Source organism: Sciurus carolinensis, unplaced genomic scaffold (genome assembly GCF_902686445.1).
Source record: "Sciurus carolinensis unplaced genomic scaffold, mSciCar1.2, whole genome shotgun sequence".
In the NCBI taxonomy this organism is placed as follows: Eukaryota; Metazoa; Chordata; class Mammalia; order Rodentia; family Sciuridae; genus Sciurus; species Sciurus carolinensis.
The window spans coordinates 3,414,109-3,435,616 of record NW_025920122.1 but is presented as its reverse complement, the minus strand read 5'-3'; positions in this window follow the sequence as shown (position 1 = coordinate 3,435,616).

Below are 21,508 nucleotides of genomic sequence, written 5' to 3'. Positions count from 1 at the left end.
TTTCATATTGGGTAGTTTATGGTAGTTTGTTTTTTTCAAGTAATTGATCTGTTTCATATGAACTGTCAAGTTTATGTATGGAAAGTTATTCATAGTATCCCTTCTTATTCTTTTGATATTTTCAGGGTTCATATTATTTCATATTTCATTCCTGATACTGATACTTTTTATTTCTTCTCTCTTTTACAGTCTTAACATAAATAAAATTGGCAAATTGGTATTTTTAAAAGACAAGCTCCTTGTTCTGTTGAGTTTTCTCTCATTTTTCTGTTTTCAATTTCATCGATTTCTATCTAATCTTGGCATTATTAGTTGCTGCAGGGAATCCTGGGAGGCTACATTGAGAAACACCTTTTCTGAACCATATTCATTTTCAAATGAAATGTCTCAGCTTTAGAAAAAAGGTAAATCAATATATAGAAACATATATATATATGTATATATATATGTATATACATAATTATTGGATGCAACATGTTTTAAAGTATATATCCATTGTGGAATGGTTAAATCTAGCTAGTGAACATGCATTAATTATCTCAGTAGTCATGTTCATGATGAGAACACTTAACATACACTCTTGTGACATTGTATTCAAGAATATAGTATGTGTTATTAATTATAGTTGCCATGCTGAACACTAGATTTCTGGAACTTACTCCTCCTACCGCACTATAATTATGTGTCATTTGACCAACAATCCTACAGGCTTCCCAATCCCCACTACCCCTGCCTGTGGTAAACACTGTCCTACTTTCCACTTCTGAGATCAACTTTTTTAGATTACACAAATGGGGTTTATATGATGCTTTTCTTTCTGTTCCTGGCTTATTTCACTTCATGTAGTGTCTTTCAGGTTGATCCATGTCATCACAAATGATCAGATTTCCTTCTTTTTATAGCTGAGTAGCAGTTATTGTGGGTGTGCATACCACTTTCTTTGTCCATTCATCTCTTGGATGTGTAGATTGATACCATGTCTTCGCTATTGTTAACAGTGCTGCAGTTAATGTAGGAGCACAGATACTTATTTTGTGAACAGCTAAACTGCATGAGGTAAGGGAAATAGCAACTGTAATACACTCTAGTCATCTGGTCCCACCTAACCAAAAAGAACTTAAAAACATGTGAAGTTCACAGTCCACAGGCATAACTCCATGAGAGAATGAGACCTAATTACAGGAGTCTAGCTTCCCTTCACCTTACTACCACATGACCATTTATAGCACACCCTCTAACACCCAACACATCTTATCCAGCCATCAAGGAAAATTACAAGGCATACCAAAAGGCAAAAACAATGACAAGAGACAGAGCAAACATCAAAACAATGGAGGGTGCCAGAACTCTCAGATCAGTTTATCTCAACTTTCACTCTTAACTAAAATGATTGATTAAAAAAATCTTTGAACTTTAAAAAATCAAAGGTGTCCCTGGCTCATCAACTCCTTTAACATTTTACTCAGTTTCTCACTAATGTAATTACACAAAAGTCAAAGCAGTGAACCTATCTTTGTTTGCAGATGACAAGTCTGAAGAAAATCTGAATCAACAAAATCCTGGAATGAATAAGAGGCTATAGTAAGATTTAAGGATATAAGCATTAACATATAAAAGCTAAATGATTTTTACAAATCAAAAAATTAAAAACACAACAATATTAGGATGCCAAAATGAAATACTTCAGTCTTGTGGACATATTGTCAGATTTTACATATCTGAGGGAAACAGATTCTAAGGAATCAATCAAATGGAGCACTATTTCATGTTCATGGATAGAAAGACTCAAATACTGTCAAGATGTCACTTCTTTCCCTCTTATTAAGTCGATACAATGCAAAGGAAATCAAAATCAGTGAATTATTTTGTGCATATTGGCAAAATAATTTTTCAAATTTAAAAGGAGAAGCAAAAGACCCACTATAACAAACACATTTTTTCTTTTCACATTTTAAATTTGTGCATTACAGCTAGTCAATACAATATTGAAGAACAAATGTGGAGAAATGAACTGACCAATGTCAAGATTCATTAGAAAACTACAGTAATCAAGACAGTGGTTTTGGGGAAAGCATAGACAAATTGACCAATGGAGAAGAATATATAACCAGAAATAGACTTAAGTCAGTAATCAGAGGAACAAAGGCAACACAATAAAGACAATCTTTTTCAATAAATGATCCTGGAAAAACTAGACATCTGCATGTCAGAAAGAAAGTAAATCTAGACACAGATCTTACACCCTTCACAAAGCTAATCAAAAATAGATCACAGACCTAAATGTACAACACAAAAGTTAAGAACTCCTAGAGTTTTAAAGAAGAAAAATTCCATGACCTTGATTATGACAGTGGCTTAACAACAATATCAAGAGTAAAAATCCATTAAAAAAGAAATAGATAAGTAGGATTTCATTAAAATTAAGAACTTCTGCTCTGTGAAGGATACTGCCAAGAGATGAGAAGACATGACACAGACTAAGACAAAGTATTTGCAAAAGACATCTAATAAAGGGATATTATCCTAAATATATCAAGAACTCTTTGAATTCAACAATGAGAAAACAAGCCAATTTGAAAAATGAGACAAACATGTAAGCACCGCACCAAGGAAGATAAATATGGAAAGATAAAACAAGAATGTGAAAAGATGCTCCATATCATATCACATGCTATTGAGGGTATGCAAATTAAAATATATGACTGTATATCTATTAGAATGACCTGAACCCAGAACACTTGTAAAACCAGATGCTGGTGAGGATACATTGCAGCAAGAACTCTGGTTACTTCCAGTGGGAATACAAAAAGTGAGGCTACTTTGAAAAACAAGTTGATGGTTTGTGAAAAACTAACATTTTTATGATATGATCCAGCAGTCGTGTTCCTTGGTATCTACTCAAAGGTGTTAAACACTTGTGCCTGTTCACACAAAACTGGCATATGAATATTCAGAGCAGCTTTATACATAATTGTCAAAACTTGGAAGCAACCAAGACAACCTTCCATAGGAGAATGTATATGTGAACTGTGGCACATATAAACAACATAATAGCATTCAGCACTAAAAAGACATGAGCTATGGAGCCAGAAAACAAATAAGAGTTTTAAATGCAAATTACTAACTTGAAGAATCCAATCTAAAAAGTTTACATACTGTATGCTTTAACTATATGACATTCTGGAAAAGGAAATCCTATGGAGATAGTAAAAAATACTAGTTGAAACTACTCCACTTGCTATTATAATGGTGAATATGTCACATACATTTGTCAAAATCCATAGAATGTACAACATCAAAAATGAGCCCCAATGTAAACTATAGATTTTGAATGATTGCAATGTATTAATGTAGGTTCATCAATTATAATAAATGTGCTGTTTTGGTAGGAGGTATTGATAATGGGAGAGGCAGGGAGTACATAGGAAGTCACTGTACCTTCTCCATTTTCCTGTGAACCCAAAATTGCTCTAACAAGATTAAATCTCTTAATTAGTTCAGTTTTTGGAAACATGATTGAGACCTTCTTTTTTTTTTTTTTTTTTTTTTTTTTTGTACTGGGGATTGAACCCAGGAGCACTCATCTCCTGAGCCACATCCCCATCCCTTTTTATACTTTACTTAGAGACAGGGCCTTGCTGAATTGCTCAGAGCCTTGATAAGTTCTGAGGCTAGCTTCAATCTTGTGAACTTCCTGCCTCAGCTTCCTGAGCCACATGCTTGTGCCCCTGTGCTCAGCAGGATTTAGCTATTAATATTCCCCATCCAGAACTGGATAATATCATGCTAAATGAAATAAGCCAATCCCTCCAAAAAGCAAAGGCTGCACATTCTGATTTGTCGATGCTAACCCCAAACAAAGGAAGTTGGGGAGGGGGATAATAGAAATCAATTTGATTAGACAGGGAAATGTAGGGAAAGGAGGGAATAGGAGAATAGGAAAGATAGAAAAGTTAATCAGTCATAACTTTGCAAGCCTTGTTTTTGTATACATGACCAGGTTAACTCCACATCAGGTACAATCCCAAGAGTGGGATCCTAAATAGAATAAGTTATGCTCTATGTATGTATATTCTGCCAAAATACAGCCTACAGTCATATATAACTAAACAAATTAAAGAAGTATTCCCCACCAATTCACACTAAGTTGCTGATTCCCATGCCTTACTTGACATGTATCCTAACAGCCAGAAACCATGTCACAAAAGCCTGTTCTAGTGTTGACTGGATGAAATTAACATTTACAAGGATTCAGAGTTTTGATAAAGAAAATGATTCCTACACGTTGATATTTCAGGGACTCTCAGGTTGTTAACAACTGATTTTTAGATTGGAAATAATTTCCACTCTACTTACATATTTGCTCTTCCCATAGTCATGTTCATGGTGGGGGTGACTTTCTTTAGACTACAAACTAAGGAATGGGCTATTTCAACACAGCTCATAGTATAAAGTAATACCCAATCATTTATTGATGTTACTCTAAGTAAAGATGTATTTTTTGACCCTCTTAAACAGTCTGCTAGTGGATCAGCCTTGAATTGGAAAAGAAATACAAGACATAAATTATTTTTTTCCTAGAATGAACCAACATTATCCAAAAATATTTCCATGCTATTTCCTATTGAAATCTCAATTCTAATCTTAACAATGACTGGATTATATATATAAGATATAGGTTAGTAAGACTTGGATTCTGTCGTGGGTGCTGTAAAATTTCATTGAGAGTTCATTAGACTAAGATGATTCCAGGGCTTCAACTTCCTCCACAGGTACACAGGAGACCTAATGGGAAAATTCCAGCAAAACTAGAAACCTTACCAACCAGAGACTGCCAACCAACCCCTATGTACGGTCTTTCTACTCTAGTCCAATAGACTGCTTTTCATTGAACTTGCATATCAGCCTATGGAAGCTTGCCACCCACACTGCTGCCATGAAACTCTGAACCTCTTGTGGTTCTCCTGAGGGTTTCCCATTAAGCCTTCTTTGCTCATCTACTATTCAACCTTCAGTCTTGTCTTTTAACCTAGGATCCATGGTATCATTTTGATTCTAGGTAACTGGTTCTTAAGAATAGATTTGAAAGATCAGTTTTCCAACTGTAATGAGCACATTTTCACAATATTTGATAAAATGATGACAAAGACAAGTGCTTTACATAATTTTTATTCACCGTTTGCCTTCATTTCACAGAAAAGACAGGTATACTGAAAAGAGCAATAATCATCATTATAAACCCGACTAAATTGGTTCCTTTGTGCATTACTCTTTATTTGACCCCACCATGACATGAAAATCTGTCTTACCAATTCATCATGTTGGAAGAGTCTTACTTCTTTCAAAGTTCTTCCTGACACAGACAAAAAGTCTGGGTCAAGCCTGAAATGCCAGTGTTTAAGTTCCCTTTGTGTGTTCTGGTTTCTGAAAATTAAAATATTCCCATTGTGATCAAACCAAGGAAAATAAGCAATGACAATTAGATATTTACAAATCAGGACTATTTTCTTTGAACAATTACTGCTTTCCTCAGTGTTGAAATACTGAAATTCAGCAGTGGAGATGTTTCTGTTCATTTTGGGAGTCACTAGCTGAGGAAGGATGTTCTGTGTTCACTGCCGGCTGTTTACAGTATGTAATTAATTGAGGAAGGATGTTGTCCTTCATCACAGGGAGTTCAGCTAACAGTTCAGCAAGAGGGTCAAGGCAGAGTTAACTTCCCCTTCCCCAACTCTATCATTGTATAATATGCGGCTAATCCATTATGGGAAAAATCATGATCTTTATTGTTAAGATTTTAGAAACTGGAAAACATCATGACTTGGATATCCATTATCCATTTTTCCCTTTGCAGGATGCCCATCTGTCTGGGAACACCCATCAATCACTAACATAAGCCCCCTTAGATCAGTTTCCTAAGAGGCCTTGGCACATAATTCCCCCTTTGTTCTCATAGAGCTACTTTAAAAAATGTGTGTGTGTGTGTGTGTGTATAAAGTTGTAGAGGGACACAATACCTTTATTATATTCATTTTTATATGGTGCTGAGATGTGAACCCACACATGCTAGGCAAGTGCTCTATCACTGAGCCACAACCCCAGCCTGCATACAGCCACTTCTGAATAAAGTCACTTTCCTTGCTTCAACTCATTATCTGTCAACTTGGTTGGTCACTCATGGGGCAAGCAACTGGATCATAACTCTGGAAACAATTGTGTAGGTAGAACTGGAATAATCTTTCCCCTGGACTCACATTTATACAGGCAATTTACAGCCTCTCTTTCATCATTTTGTATCTTATTCCTCTAACTTCAATGAGTCATAAAAACTGAAATTACTCCCTTTTCCCCCAAAAGAATACCATTTTATTTACAATAGTCATTTTTAAATAGAAGAGTCTGTCATGCCACGGGATATACACAGTGCTCAGCCTCAGTGCACACAACGCATGGGCACAAGCACTTACACTCATACAGACTTGACAAAATCCTTCAATACTGTTGTACTTCTCATGGGACTTGGTCTTATTTTTAGACAAGGATTTCATCATTATATAGTTTTACACATTTCATCTGTTAAGCCTTTTTTAAAAAAAGTTAAAAATACAACTATGCAAGCAAGAACAAATTTATTTTAGAGAAGACTGTGGTATTGGGGCGGGGAGAACCCCAAACAACCAACTTAGCGGTTGCAATTCTGAGTCATACACTTCTGTAAAAAGACTTGCTACATCATAATTAAATCAGTGACTTTTGCTTTTTGTTATTAAAAATTTAGAGACTGATCCCAGGGGCTCAACTGGCATGTGTTCTTCCACTGTGTTACACCCCTACTCATTTTATTTTTAGACAAACTTTCATTAAGTTGTCTTGACTGGCCTCAGGTTTGCCATCCTCCTGCCTTGGTCTGAATAGCTGGGATTATAGGTGCATACCATGGCCACAGCTACATCTGACTTTTAAAGACAGGGTTGTCTTCTACAGAGACCACATCAGTCAGCATTATCTGTCAGCACAGCTCAGGAACCAGCTATATAGGTGAATGTGGCATAAGCCTCTGGCCCTTTTTTCATCTGCCTTGGCAGACCAAGAGTGGCTTAGATAAGTCAGTGATATGTTTATTGTGTTTCTACTCAAGAGAAGAAAGGGAGACTGGCATGATTACCAGAAACACCATAGTAACATGACATGAAGAGGTACAAAGTACATGGTTTGGGTCACGTGAATGCCTGGAGGCATGCTGGTGATGGTTTCTCCATTAGGTGTAAGAATACATGATAGGTACTTTTTAAATTCTCTTAATGTTGATGTCCCAGGAACCATCACTGTGGTGCCTATAAGCATACATGTCCAAAGAATAGGGCCCCCACCAAGCATTACATTGAAGTCACTGTTCTCTTTTCTGTCCTTGTATACAGAGATGGCTGAGACTCTTAAGAGTCTATAGTGCACACTGATCTTGCCTTGAAAAGTCCTAAAGCACACCAAGAACTTTTAAGAAGACTCACCCTAATGGAGAAGGGCAAACCCTGACCTTTTTAAAATTTTAATTACAGATCTACACCCAACATTTGTTCTCAGTCATTTCCCCTAAGCTCATAGTTTCCATTTCCAATAGGAAAAGACATTTTCAGAACAAGACATCACAAACAGAACTTCCTACACCAATGTTGTAACTCTCCAATGGCAAAGTGCCTTTTCTTCCAACAGCAAAGAGCGATTCTGCTAGAGCCTTCCACATCACTTATCAACAAGGTCCTTGCCGATGATAACCTGTTATGCAGATTCTGTCATCAGTTGTTTCTCAAGCATCTGGGAATTTCAATAGAGTTCTCATACCCCAAAGAAGACAACTTCAAATCCAGCATTTGTGACTATTCTTAAGTTAGGCTCCTAGTTCCAATTATTAAGATATTGATGAAGGGGATCTAGATTTCTTTTCCTTAAAGTGGTCTACAGATATTTAAAAAGCAGCTGGGATTCACCTGTTTCCCTGTCCTAAACTTTCTCATGGTGTGTTCACTGACTTTGCAGTTCGCAACTCCATCAGAGCCTCTCAGATCTCCAGTCCACCCCAGCCAGCTACTTCCAGGTGCCCCCATTACGGAGGATGATGCCATTGTCCACCCATGTCCACTCCTTTTTCTGGCACCCATAAGATTCACAAGTCCTGCCCATTTCTACCCACCTGTCCAAGCCAGGGCACTACCATTTACTCAAGTCCCTTTAACAACCTCCTCACTGGGTTCCTTGCCTCTATTTTTACCTAGCCACTGCCCATGATCTGTACATCTACACAAAACAGTATTTAAAAACAGACCACTTGGGCTGGAGATGTGGGCTGGAGATGTGGCTCTGTGGTCGATTTCTTGCTTAGTATGCTCAAGACCCTCATTTCAATCACCAGTACCATGACAAAACAACAAAACAAAATCCAGATCACTTGGTCCAGCTGCATAATACCACTTGATCACAGTAAAGTTCAATTTGCCCCAGAGCACAAAATTCTTTAAAAGTGTCCCCTGCCTCACCCTACAATAATGGTGCAGCCTCTGCCTGTTCACATAGCTCCTGCCCTGAACCCATCTTACTTCTCTAGAGAACACACCAGCTCTGTCTGAGATAGGGACATGCCAGGCTCATCCCAACAAGGGTCCTTTGTCATTCCCTTCATTCTCTTCTCATCTGCACACAACTCACTCTTGACAAGCACATTTCATCTTCTCAGGGGCTTCTCAGGACCACTCAATCTAAACAGCTATGAGAGAACCCCCATAACATGTGATACTATCAAAATAGTTTCTTCTTGTCTGCCTGCTCTGAGAACCCAAGTTCCTCAAGATGAGCAGAATCGACTGCCCTAGCAATTGAGGCACTAACAAGCATCAAGGGTGGCGCACACAGTAGGGTAACATTTTCGCTGGGCTATAGTCCTTTGGACACCCATCAGAGTGCAGTGCCTTTTTAATAGCTCCATATAGCTTTATTACAGGTTCTTACATAAAAAATAAACTCTTTCTTTTATCACACATTTACAACTTGTTTCCAGTTGCTACAAGTATCTGGCATTCTTTAAATGATCATTCTTTCCTCTGCCAAAACTAGAAAGTTAATTGCATCAACTGGTGCTTCTTAGTTTACTGAATGAAATTTACTTATTTCTTTGTGAATACTCAAATTTGAGATTGAGGAACTGTGAGTTATAAACCTTAGCATGTTACTGATATCATGTCAGATGTAATCGGTCATTTTTATCCATTTTGGACCAAGTTCTATACAGCTAATATTTCTAGACAAGTAAATTTTTCTATCTGAAGACTGACCTTATTTTATTGTTATATAGTATTTCATCTACACATTTAAAACCACTGTAGCCACTTCTAAGACTGACTGAATGGTTCTGGTAGAACCAGTCTAATGATGCCACACAGCCCCATACAGAGGCCCTTGAATAACACATGAATAACAGATGAGGCAGCCCTAGTCCCCAAAGGAGACTCTTAAGACTGTATATTGAAGGTTCCTAAATAAGACTTAAAAGAAGCTGATTCTACTAAGTTTGAAAAAAATTAAGATCACAATATATTTTTAAATAAAATTTGCTACCTGCCAGTAGTATTCCACATAGGTGATTTGGCTGCCATTTGTTTTTTTAAATGTAGCTCTTGGTGTCTGATTCCAGCTGATAGCATCCACCTTGTAGATTTTATTGTATCTGTGGTGTAATCACAACACAGGAAGTTATTCCCAACCTAGGCACTGCATGCAGAAGTATCTGGAATCCTCCAGGTTACCATAGGACATATCAGTTCTACAAGATGTGATTCATGTACTGTACAACTCACCCACTTAAGCGAACGAACCAATTTCTTCCAGTGTATCTGCAGAGTTGTACAATCAACACTCTTAGGACATTTCTGCCTCCCAGAAAGAGCATATAACCATAAGTAAACACTCATTTCCACCCCAATCTCCCATCCCCAAGCCAGCCTGATATTAACTTCCTGCCTGTGCACAGTTGCCCTCTCACCGGTCATGTAAATAGAATTATGCAACATGTAATCTTTCCTGACTTTCACTCAACTTAAAATTTTCAAAGTTCATTTAAGCTGTAGCAAATGTTGGCAATTGATTTCTTTTTATTTCCAAATAATGTTCTTTTGAAACCAGGAGCAGTGGCCCATGTCTGTAATCCCAGCTACTAGACTGAGGCAGGATGATGTAAGGTTCCAGGTCAGCCTGGGCATCTTAGCAAGACACTGGCACAAAGTAAAACAAAGGACTGGGGCTGTAGCTCAGTGGTAGAGCACTTTCTAGCATGTGTGAGACCCTGAATTCCATCCCTCACACCAAGATTTTATATACACACAATACAGATGTATACATACAAATACACACATTTTCTCCTGGATGGATTTACCCATATACCAGTTGATGGACATTAGGGTTGTTTACACTTTGAGTTATTAGAATAATGTGATTGGCATTCAAGTACCAATTTTAGCAGGTACAAGTTTTCAATTCTCTTAGATAGATACAGCTAGGAGTGGGATTTCTGGGTCATCTGGTTTACTATCTCTAGTCTGGCATTTCCTCAAATGTTATTTATGAAAGAAACTATTATTTTACATTCCTACCACAAGGTAGAAAGGTTGATTCTACATTTCCCAAATCCTTACCAAGTTCTTAATATCTGCTTTCATTTTAGCCATCCCCATGGATATGAAGAAGTACCTTATTTTGAATCAGGACTCCAGAGCCTGGAGGTGCCAGATGCATGTGACTGCTGAGCTGTGGAGGTGTGCACAAGTTTGGGCACCTCCAGTCCTCATGCTCCCCAGGGACATTTCCCAGGGGTATGGAATCCCCATATGTGCCCTCCTGTGATGTCAAACAAATCCGAGAGGTGGTGGTGGCTTGACTCCCCATGCAAGACTGTGGTCAGTCATCATCCCATGGCCCGCAATTTCCATCAGTTTGGTACAGGGTGCTGTTCTTGCTCCCAGTCTCCCTGAACTTCAATCACGGACTGTCCCAGCCTCCTTGGTGGCTTGCGTTATTGGAGCAGAGAGAAATCATTGAAATTCACCCTGCCCCAGGGAACTGGAGACTGGGTAGATTTTTATATAAACAGTGCAGCCTTTCTCTATGTTTACTGCCAACAAAGTAACAGGGCAGGTAGGTAATCAGTGGAGCCACATCATTGCACCTTGGAGAGAGATGAAGTGGAAGTCTCTCATGACTAAGAACTCACACCCAGCTGTTCATGAAGCCTTGAGCCCAGGGCCTGGAGAGGCCATGCCCAAGCAGAGCAGCCTCCTGCCCTTCTCCCAGACTGGTCCTGCAGTTCCGGGCCAGCAAAGGCTGCAACTGTGCTAGATTACTCTTCAGCTGACATGCAGATGCAAGTGTGTGGTGTTCTGCAAGCACATGTGCAGCACACTGAGCTGGCAGGCTGGGGAGAGGCTTTGTGAGAGGGTCTTCCAGGCAAGTGCCGTTTCCTTTCCCAGGTGATGGTGGAGCACAGGTTTGGTCTGAGGACACAGGACTTTGGAGGTGCTAATGGACTTTCTTGTCCATTCCTGGGCTGACTGAGGAAGAGTGGAGCCCTAAAGAGGGCACTTAGGTGCTGTTTTTTAGACCTGGGATCCTGGAGGTCCTGCAGTTTGCCCTCTGCCCTCCTGGGTAACTGATGAGTCCTTGCTTAGCTATTTGGTCTTCGTGTACTGGAAGGAAGTCCATGGTCTTTTTCCGTGGCGATGTGCCTGGCAGCGCACACTGGAGTGAGAAGGCAGCCAGCCCAGGTTCCGACAAGCCAGGAGGTGAGCACCTGGCAGGCGCAGCAGTGTTATTAAAGTTTATGTTGTTAAGAGAAGAAATACAACATAAAATACAGCCTCCCCTGGCATGGTATAGTATGAGGACAGATGTAGCTTTCTCTGCAGGAAGAGCCTTCTCCTGGCCTGTGTGTTCACATCACTACAGACTCTAACTCTCAGGACCCATGGCAATCGTGATTTATTTTGACATTTATGTTGTCCCAGATTTAGCCATGGAGGGTGGCAATGACACTTAGTTTCTTTGGTGCATGATCTTGTGCCAGGACAGCTCAGACCCTTCTGACTGAGGGAACCCTGTGGTGTTTCCAGCAGTGGCCTCCTGGTCACCATACTTATCCCCCCCACCACTGTCACAGCCCCTTGGCCTCCAGTGTCAGCCTCATCTCCACAGAGGACTTGGTCTGCTGCCCTTGTGTGCTGTGCCCTCCACTCCCAGTGGGTCTACCACCTGGCTGCCTCCTTCGTCCCTGGGTCTTCATGTTGCCATCAGGTGATGTCTCCTGATGGCCATCTCTAGGCTGGAGTTGTCAGGCTGTCCAGACGGCATGCCCCACCCCTCTCCACAGGCCCAGGTGTGAGCCATTCTTGTTCCCTCCCAGCTTGCTGCTCCTCTCCCAGCAGCAGTCTCGGCTGCTGGTGGCTCTGCTCACCATCGTCAAGCTAGAGCTTTGTTTCCTTCCAGATCCTTTTCTCATTCAACTTGCCTATACTGGCAGGTGTACTATATTCAAAGTCCTGGAAACTGTGATTCAGTTCTGCTTAAGGTTATTCCACTTCAAAGTTTGAAGTGCAGGAAGGCTGTGTCTCTGAGGACAGGTCCTGGGATGGCCTCTCCCTTGCCAGGGAGGCCTGGAGGGGTCGGAAAGTTACCTTCCAGTTGTCCTAGAAGTCAAGTCAAAACCATGCGTATTCCAGACCTTGTATCCATGAGGCGGAGTCTGCATTTGTTGGTGAAGAGGAGTAAGGCACACCCTCACCTCTGAGAGGCTTGCTAGGCAGTGGGTGTGGCACCCACTTGGGCCTGGCTTGAGCCCTGGAGCCAGGATAACACTGGGTGCTGGGATGCCGAGGGCTCTCGGAGGCATGGCTGGCAGGAGGCCACCGGTCCCATGCACCACCCTGGGGAGTGCCGTCTCGAGGGATCTGTTAGGTCCTGCTGATGGGAGGTTTCCCACCTATTCTGTTGCTCTGGAGCAAGGCCATCTCAGCTGTGGCCTCTCCTACACTCCATGCTCATTGCTCTTGCTGCACACCTGTCATGGGATGCTGGTGCATACTGCCACCCTCACCTGAGTGTGGACTTCCCATCTCCCTAAAATCTGAGACTTTATAAGGAACCTCTTTTCCTTATAAAGTACCCAGTGTCCTGTGTTTTGCTACAGAAACTGAAAGTAATTCACACACCCATGATTTAATAGTTCTGAGATCTTCTGAATTGTGATCTCAAGCAGCAAACACTTGATTTGCAAACCTATTTTTCTTAAAATGATAGTTGTGGAAAATAGAGTTAACTTAAATAAAAAATCTTGACTGTCACCAAGGGTGGGTTTTGCTGATTGGCTTTAGGATAGTGAACTCTGTAATAGTCTCCTGTGAGCCCCATCTGTCCTCCTCTGCTTGGTTCTCCTCATGTGAGCAGGGTCAGGGTTCTGACTTGGTCTCTCCTCAAGGGCCTGTTTGTAAACACCTGGTTCTACAGATTTGGTTTAAAAAACAAACAAGTGTAAGCATCTCCCTGGCTGTCCATGGCTTCTAGCCATGCCTTGTGGCCTCCTATCCCATGCTGCTCTCTTGTCCTCTCCAGTTGTGGTGACTCCACTGGCTGTCACACAGTCTCCTGCGTGCCATGCCTGCTCCAGATAGCCTCGGCTCTGCTGCCGGGGACCTTGGCCAAACACCCATCCACTCTCACTCTTCCTGGGCTGAGCCCCCTCCAGGCCCTCCATGTGGCAGTTGTGTTACTGGACAGGATCAGCTCCCATTGGCCTTTCCAGCCTATGCTCTGCCAGCCCCAGAGGGGCCCATGATTTGTCCACCTTGAGCTGCTGTCTGCTGCCAATGTGTTGGCCTCCTGCCTCCTCCTCGAGTGAGCCTGAGACTCCTCTGCCCTCGGCTGCCTCCTGAGAGCCTGCACCCACCCAGCTGCCTGCAGGCAATGCCACCCCCTCTAAGCTAGGCACGGTGGCTTCCCCTGTCCAGGTGCAGTTGTGTACCTGCCTCTATGATGTCCTATGCTCCGGATTTTATTATGTGCTTAAACCCAATAGGTGGTTGGCAGCTAGAGAGATTCTTTTCTTCAAATCCCCTTTACCAAGGATGGCATCAGGCATGTGCGGGACACTCAGCAGGGTAGAATGTGGGGAGCCCTAGCTGAGAGGAGGTTACATGTGGATTGAACCTGGAAAGGTGCCGGCTGCTGGCTGCCATTAGAGAGCTGAGAACTTCAGGAGAAGGAAAGACCCAGTCACCTCCATTTGGAGGGTCCCCCATGCAGCATCTGCCAAGAGGCAGGGCCTTGTCAGGAGCCATTGTCCTGAGATGATTCCACCTCATCCTTCAGGATGCACATGTTTAAATACTTCACAACCACTGGTCACTACACCTTGGTTCTCACAGACGGGTTGCTGCACTGGAATCTGACCTGCTTCCCCGAGTCCTTTGGCATCTTGTTCTGGCATTGAGTTGGCAATGGGAAACTGGACTCCATGGAAAATCCAGTGTGGATGGGGTCAGGTTTCCAGTGAACGAGCAGATCTGGCCTCATTAGTGACCCACATGAACCAGGGAGTGTGCTTACTTTGAAGGGAGTCTCAGGCAGAAACGTGAGGTCAGCAGTGGAAATGTGTCTTTCAGATGCCACAGTGGCACATGCCAATAAGGAAGAGAAGAGAGTTGGCAGGAGGAAGAGCCCAGTGCCTCGGCGGGCAGACGTCCTCAGCCAGGGTCTTGAGGGCCATTCACTGGCACGCTGTGCAGGTGGGCAGCACCCACTCTCTGCACCACACGGTGGGGCCATGCAGGGTCTGTTCTGGAGATCCTGGAGATGGGACAGGGCTCTGGCCTGAGGCCTCTTTGCTGTGCTCTCTGTGTGGTGTTAGCAACAGCTATGTCTTGGTGACAGCGTCAGTGGACACGTGAGCAACCCACTCGTCCTGCTCTTCCCTCACTCCGTGGAGTGAGGAAACCTCACCATCTGGGCAGGTTACCCTTGTTGGCGTGGGGCTCAGGGCCAGGAGCCAGCTCTGCAAAGAGCAACCAGATGCACAGGAGGAAGATGAGGTGGACAGAGCTCGGGCCTCCTGGTTTGTAGTCGGGTGCTTCCAGGGGAGAGAAGTCCTCTGCTGGGCTCAGTGCTGAGCAGTGCTGGGACTAGGGCTGCACCTTCCTCCCTGAGCTTCAGTGCTGAAGGCGTGACCTCTGGGATGTTGCTATGAGGACACATGAGATGGGTGTTGAGGGCCATGAGGACAGGACAGGCCTGCGTGGGCGGTCACAGGACTCACTGGGACACCTACATTCTCGACCACTTGAACCAGCTGTGGGAGAGCCTCAGCGTTTTCTGCTCACAGGCAGACCCGGTGCCTCTTCCTCACAGCCTGACCGGGAGAGGCCTGCAGGGGCCTGGTCACCCAACTCTGGGACTGTGAAATAGTGTTTATACTTAAGTGCATTTTCTTTTACCTCTGTGGAACTTCCACGAATGGCAAGTTTGGAGAATCACACTGTGGCCAAGTTTCTTCTTCTGGGACTGCTGCAACACACACCAGTTCAGTTCTGTGTCTTTGCACTCATCTCCATGATGTTCTTCATCGTGTAACTGGAATAAGCCTCCTGATCCTACAGATCTTGGTGGACCTCCTTTTGCACACCCTTATGTATTTTTTCCTGTGGCAGCTTTCATTGACATCTCATTCACACTTCTCATTGTCACCAAGATGATGTTTGACTTCCTTCTGTACAAGACTGCCATCTCTCTTTCTGGCTGTGAGACAAATCTTCCTAGGTTGGCCTTTGATGGAACTGAGCTCATTCTTTTGGGACTTGTGTCCTATGACCAATATGTGGCCATCTGCAAACCTCTCCACTATCTGCTCCTCATGATGTGGCCCCTCTGCAGGCAGATGATGCTGAGGTCATGGTTGAGCAGTGCATTCAATGTCTTGGTACACACTGTCTACACCGTGAGGTTCCCCTTCTGTGGACCCAAAGAAATCCATCATTTTTACATGAACTCCCTGGTGTTCTATGGCTCTCTTGTGAGGACACCTTGACCTATGAGATAGAGGTGTTGATCAGTACCACCATTCTGCTTCCTGTTCCATTCTCCATCATCCTTGCCTCCTACATGCTCATCCTGGTCACATCATCCACATGGGCTTCTGCCACGGGGTGGAGAAAGCCTTCTCCACCTGCTCCACTCACCTGACAGTGGTCAGCATATACCATAGCACCATCTTTCTCATGTACATGAGGCTGATCTCTTCCCATATTTCTGTTGAAGATAAAGCTGTGTCCATCTTCTACACATTCTCATGCCAGTGCTCAACCACTTGATCTATAGTCTTTGAAATCCTTGGGAAGTGTTCAGTATGTGTGAAAAGGTGAATATGAAGATTGTGTGCATCACGAATATTGAAAGTCAACTTTGACTAAAAGTGCTTATTTGTGATTTTTTACCTCTATATTAACCCTATCTATGGACCTAAGTTACCCTTTCACTCATATTTATTTAAGTATTTTAATCATTTTTTGAAACAAATCATTCTGTACTAATTCTAAGGAATAAAATTGAAAAAAGAATCATCCAATGTTATTACCCCACCTTTCCAGCTATAGATAAGAGTAGTTTTGTGAATCATGACTATTCACTTGATCCATTAATTGTGTATGAATCATCTGTACCCAAGCTGGTTCTGAGGAATGCCCCTGTCATCTTCTATATGTCCCACCTTTCCTGGAACTCTCACCTTCAGTACCATACTTCAGAATCAAGTTGCATCCACCACCCAGACACTAGGCTCATGTGGATGACATCACTTTCACAACTTGTCACAACTCTGTTGCTTGCAGTTGTGCTTTGGCTGGAGATCCTGGAATGTACTGTGGCATGGCTTCAGGGAGGTCTCCTGCCACATCAGAACATGGTCACAAGGAACAAGCTCCCTTGCTGCTTTAGACACTGTGATCATGGTGTGGGATGCTCAAAATACTTTCAGAATTTATCCTAATAACTTTTTAACTTGTAATAAAAATGAGTCAACATAATACAGATATTTGTGACATCCTTAAGGAAAAAAATGCTAATATTAATGATTTCACTTGCTCCTACTTTTAAAAATATTTTATGTGGAAACTTATGAATATGTTTAGAAAAATGAGAGGGACAGGGGATCTAGCTCAGTGGTAGAGCACTTGCCTATGTGTGAGACCCTGGGTTCTATCCTTTCACCCAGCACCACAAAAAGGGGAAAAAAAGGAGGAGGAGGAACTGATTCAAGGAAGCACTTTCTTGACATAGAGAGCTTCTTAGGTCAAAATGCATTATCATTAAATTAAACACCTGGGGGTTATTTGTTCAGATTTTCTTGTGAAACTATAAGCTGAAATTTAAAGTTCTGCTTCTGTGAAGAAATCCAGTACCAGCTGTACTTTGAGGCTGCTGTCCACACATAAGAGCTGGTGATTTTTTCAGTGATGAGTTATAACAATCCAGATTTTTATTTATACTTAGTTCATGTTGATTTCATTTATATTTTAGCTTATCTCACCAATCTGGGGTTGGCTTATTTTTCTGTAATTGAATTCACCTGAACTCAAATTACCATTTTTTTTTCACAGAACAGAATAAAAAATAAAATTAATACACTTATCCATTCCCAATTCCAGAAGCACATCTGAATTGACACATGGTCAGTGCAAGGTTTACACTCTGCTAGATGAAGATTTAACTGCTTTATACTCTTCCCATCACTCCATGGCACTCAGCAAAGAACCAGAAGTGCCCTGTGTGCACAGGGATGTGGAGCTGTGCCTGCGCAGGGGGCTTCACCATGTAAGCACTAACAAAATGTTAGGACTGCCTTCCTGTACAGATGCCCAGAGTCAGGGCTGCAGGTGCATGGACACTGATGATTCTGAAGTGTCAGGTGTGGCATCAAAGGGACCATATACTTCTGCAGGAAGTCCTCCACAACTTGCAAGGCAATGATGGTGGCACTACCCAGCAGTCAGGAAGACAGGGAGGCACTGGTTCCAACTCTGTTTTCTTGGAAAAACATGCAAATGCATTAGTAGAACTTTGATTACAGCTTATGAAAATTCACTCTTTGTCAAACCCAGGGATAGAAGACTGGCAATTCCCACATCTCATTAATGAGTCAATTTTAAAAAGAATAACTGAATGTGTATAATTGTCATATACAGTCCTTTAAAAATGGTTGAGGAACTGGATGGCCATTTGTATGTGCTTTGAGACAGAAAGGTTCCTTTGTGCTTTAAACATACCTTATCTTCAATTCTGGGGAGAGCTTTTGTAATCACAAATTGTCTGTTTGGGAAGTGGCTTATGTTAAGTATAAAATTCTTACCTGAATAGTGAGGAATAAAGCACAGTCCTGCCCTCAAAGTTGCCACATTCAGAAATCAGATGGGTGATGGATGCTAGAACTCAATCATAGGTGAAGTCGAAGGTAGACATGAGTGGCAAAGGATTCCGTCTGGTCTGGGTTGGTCCAGCAAGTGCATACAGGAGGGTGTACTTGAGAGAATTGAAAGACAAAAGGGATCTACCACATTGGAGAATACAGGGAGAGGAGCTCCTGGGGTGGAGGGGAAGGAGGCTGCTGTGAGGTGCTATGCCACTAGAGCCGGATGCAGACTCCCTGACCAGAGCCAAAGGTGGCAGCAAACTGCGAATATGTAGCATGACCTTGGTTCCATGGACCTCCCTCTCTGAACTCCGAGGTTGGTGCCCCTGTGATCACACCCATGTAAACTCCTCCATCTCAGTGGTGTCTGGAAGCAGCTGCTCTGGGGAGCTCCAGCAGCACAGGAGCAGGACTGAGGTGAGAACAGGAGTGGGTGAGGAGCCTCAGAGCCTATACACAGCAGGCGTCTACATAGCCATGCAAGGCAGAGCTCCGCTGTGGGCAGAGGGTGCACCAAGGCAGCTCCGCTTGACACGCTTGTCTTCCAAGCCCATGTGCAGGCACAATGTCTGAACTGAGCCACAGGTGGGGTGCAGGGTGTGGGATGTGGCTGGGCTCACCCTGGGCAGGTCTGCCCAGGGGAGGATGAGGTTTCTGGGAGACTCTGGTCCAGAGGTTAAGGGCAACTGTAGAGTCCTGGCTGATATGAAGAACGTGCTCCCTGGATGTGCAGAACAGACAGGGACCTGGATACTTGACTTCATTTCAGTGATAGCTACTCATGTTTACTTCTGGGAAATACTATGAAATTTTTATTTTCTTTATTTTTTCTGTGTATCTGCAGAAACAACCCTAATCAACATTGCCCGCTGCTGCTTCTCACCCTCCCACCTCTCCTTCTCCTACTTCTCTTCCTCCTCCTCTCCCTCCCCTTTTCTGCTTGTATTAGTTCAGTGTAGTTGTACACAGTAGTGGGTTTCTCTGGACATGCATGAAATCTAATAACTCAACCTCTATCCAGGTTCCCCCCACCTTTTTCTTCCCCTTCTCCATTCCCCTACTCTTCTTCCTCTGTTCTGCTGATCTACATTCCTCTCATTTATTTGTTTTCATTTGGTGCTTTATAGATATACATAAAGTGGAATTCCCATGGATACACAGGCACAGTGTGATTTTGTCAAATAGGTTGCTCTTTCCTCCACTCTCCCTCTTGATCTCCTTCTTCTACTTCCTCCATCTTCATGGTAACTGAACCCTCCTTTTTTCCACCTACTTTTCTCTAACTTCCTCCTATTAGAGCAAAGATCCTCTTTGATTGATGGGTCTGGCATATTTCACTTAGCATGACAGTCTCCAGTTCCACCCTTGTACTGGCAAATGCCATAATGACATTCTTCTTTATGACTGAGTAGAACTCCATTGTGTATATATGCTGCATTTTATTAATCCACTCATCTTTTGATGGGCATCTGGACTGATTCCATAACTTTCTACCCCGAATTGTGTTGTCATAATAAACACTGAAGTGACTGTATCAATATGGTATGCTGATTTTAGTTCTTTTGGAAAAATACCAAGGAGTGGGATAGTTAGGTTCTATTCCTTGATTTTTGCAGAATCTCCATGCTGCTTTACAGAGGGTTTGTACTAATTTGCAGTCCCATCAACAATGTATGAGCATATTTAAGGTATTTGTTCAGCAATATTAGTCTTAAAATTTCCTTCTGTGTTGAAGAGGCTCCTTCATAGCCTGTTTAATCTAGTGATTATTTTTTTAAATGAATCTTTAGATCTCTCTTTAACTGTTTACTGTGGGCCTAAATTCCAGTTCTGCAACAGAACTGTGAACTCACAGTACTTATTTTTCCTGTAGGAGTCTACTCAATTAAGTAACCACGACAGGATAATTTTTTTTTCAGTAAACTTGTTTTGTCTTTGTTGTCATTGGAGCATCGCTGCTAGGATCGAATGCGTGGCCTGTGCATGCAAGGCAAGTGCTCTACTCCTGAGGTACATCCCAGACCCCCAAAATAAAGTTTGAACGTGCCCTGCACAGAACCTTTCTTGATTCTTCTCCAAATGGACTTGGTGTTAAATTAATCAATTATTAGGTTACATAATAAGATTTAAAGTTTCTGATATTATTGGTTTCTTCATTAAGAGACAAAAGACCTTCCTTTTGGTGCTGGGGATTGAACCCAGGGCTGCATAACCACTGAGCCACATCCTCAGCCCTTTTTATTTTTTTTATTTTGAGACCAGTCTCAGCTAAGTTGCTGAGGTTGCCCTCAAACTTGTGGTCCTCCTGCTTCAGCCTCCTAAATGGCTGGGAATACAGGAGTATGCCAATGCACCTTCTAGAAACAAAAATTTTAATATTAAATTTCCTGCCAGTGGTTCTGCCACTTTCCACATAAAAATTAAGGGCATCTGAATCTCATGTATTTTATCTGTACCTTTACGGGAAAAAAATACAGAAATCAATCCCCATCATCTCAGATTCTCAAAGGCACTTGGCCTCCTCCACCACCCCTCACTCTTCCAGGCATTTCACTGTTGGCTAACCCTTGGTCTCCAGGTCTCTTTCTGCCTGCCTCCATCCCCATGGCTCTTCTTGACTGAGCATTCTCTTAAACCCATGCTCTTCCTGACTGATGCATGCATACTGATATGACACTGGTTTCTCCTCTTTATCAGACTCTCCTCCGGTGATCTCCAGCTCCACAGTTCCAACTACCACCACTTACTGAGGACAACCACATTTTTATTTATGACCCTGGGTAGTTCAATGAAACTTAACATTCCTATACCCAACTTCCAACTGAACAAAACTCTTGGACCTTACAGGCATATCAAAATGAATGTAGTTGAAAAGAGAAATTTTATTCACCATCCCTCCAACTCATTCCTGCCCTGAGAATCTTGGGCAAATGTGAAAGATCCTCTCACCAGCTCCTGGTTTCCACTCTCTCTGCTCAGGAAATTCCTCACCTCCCCTACCTGTACTCTGGCTGCATTGAT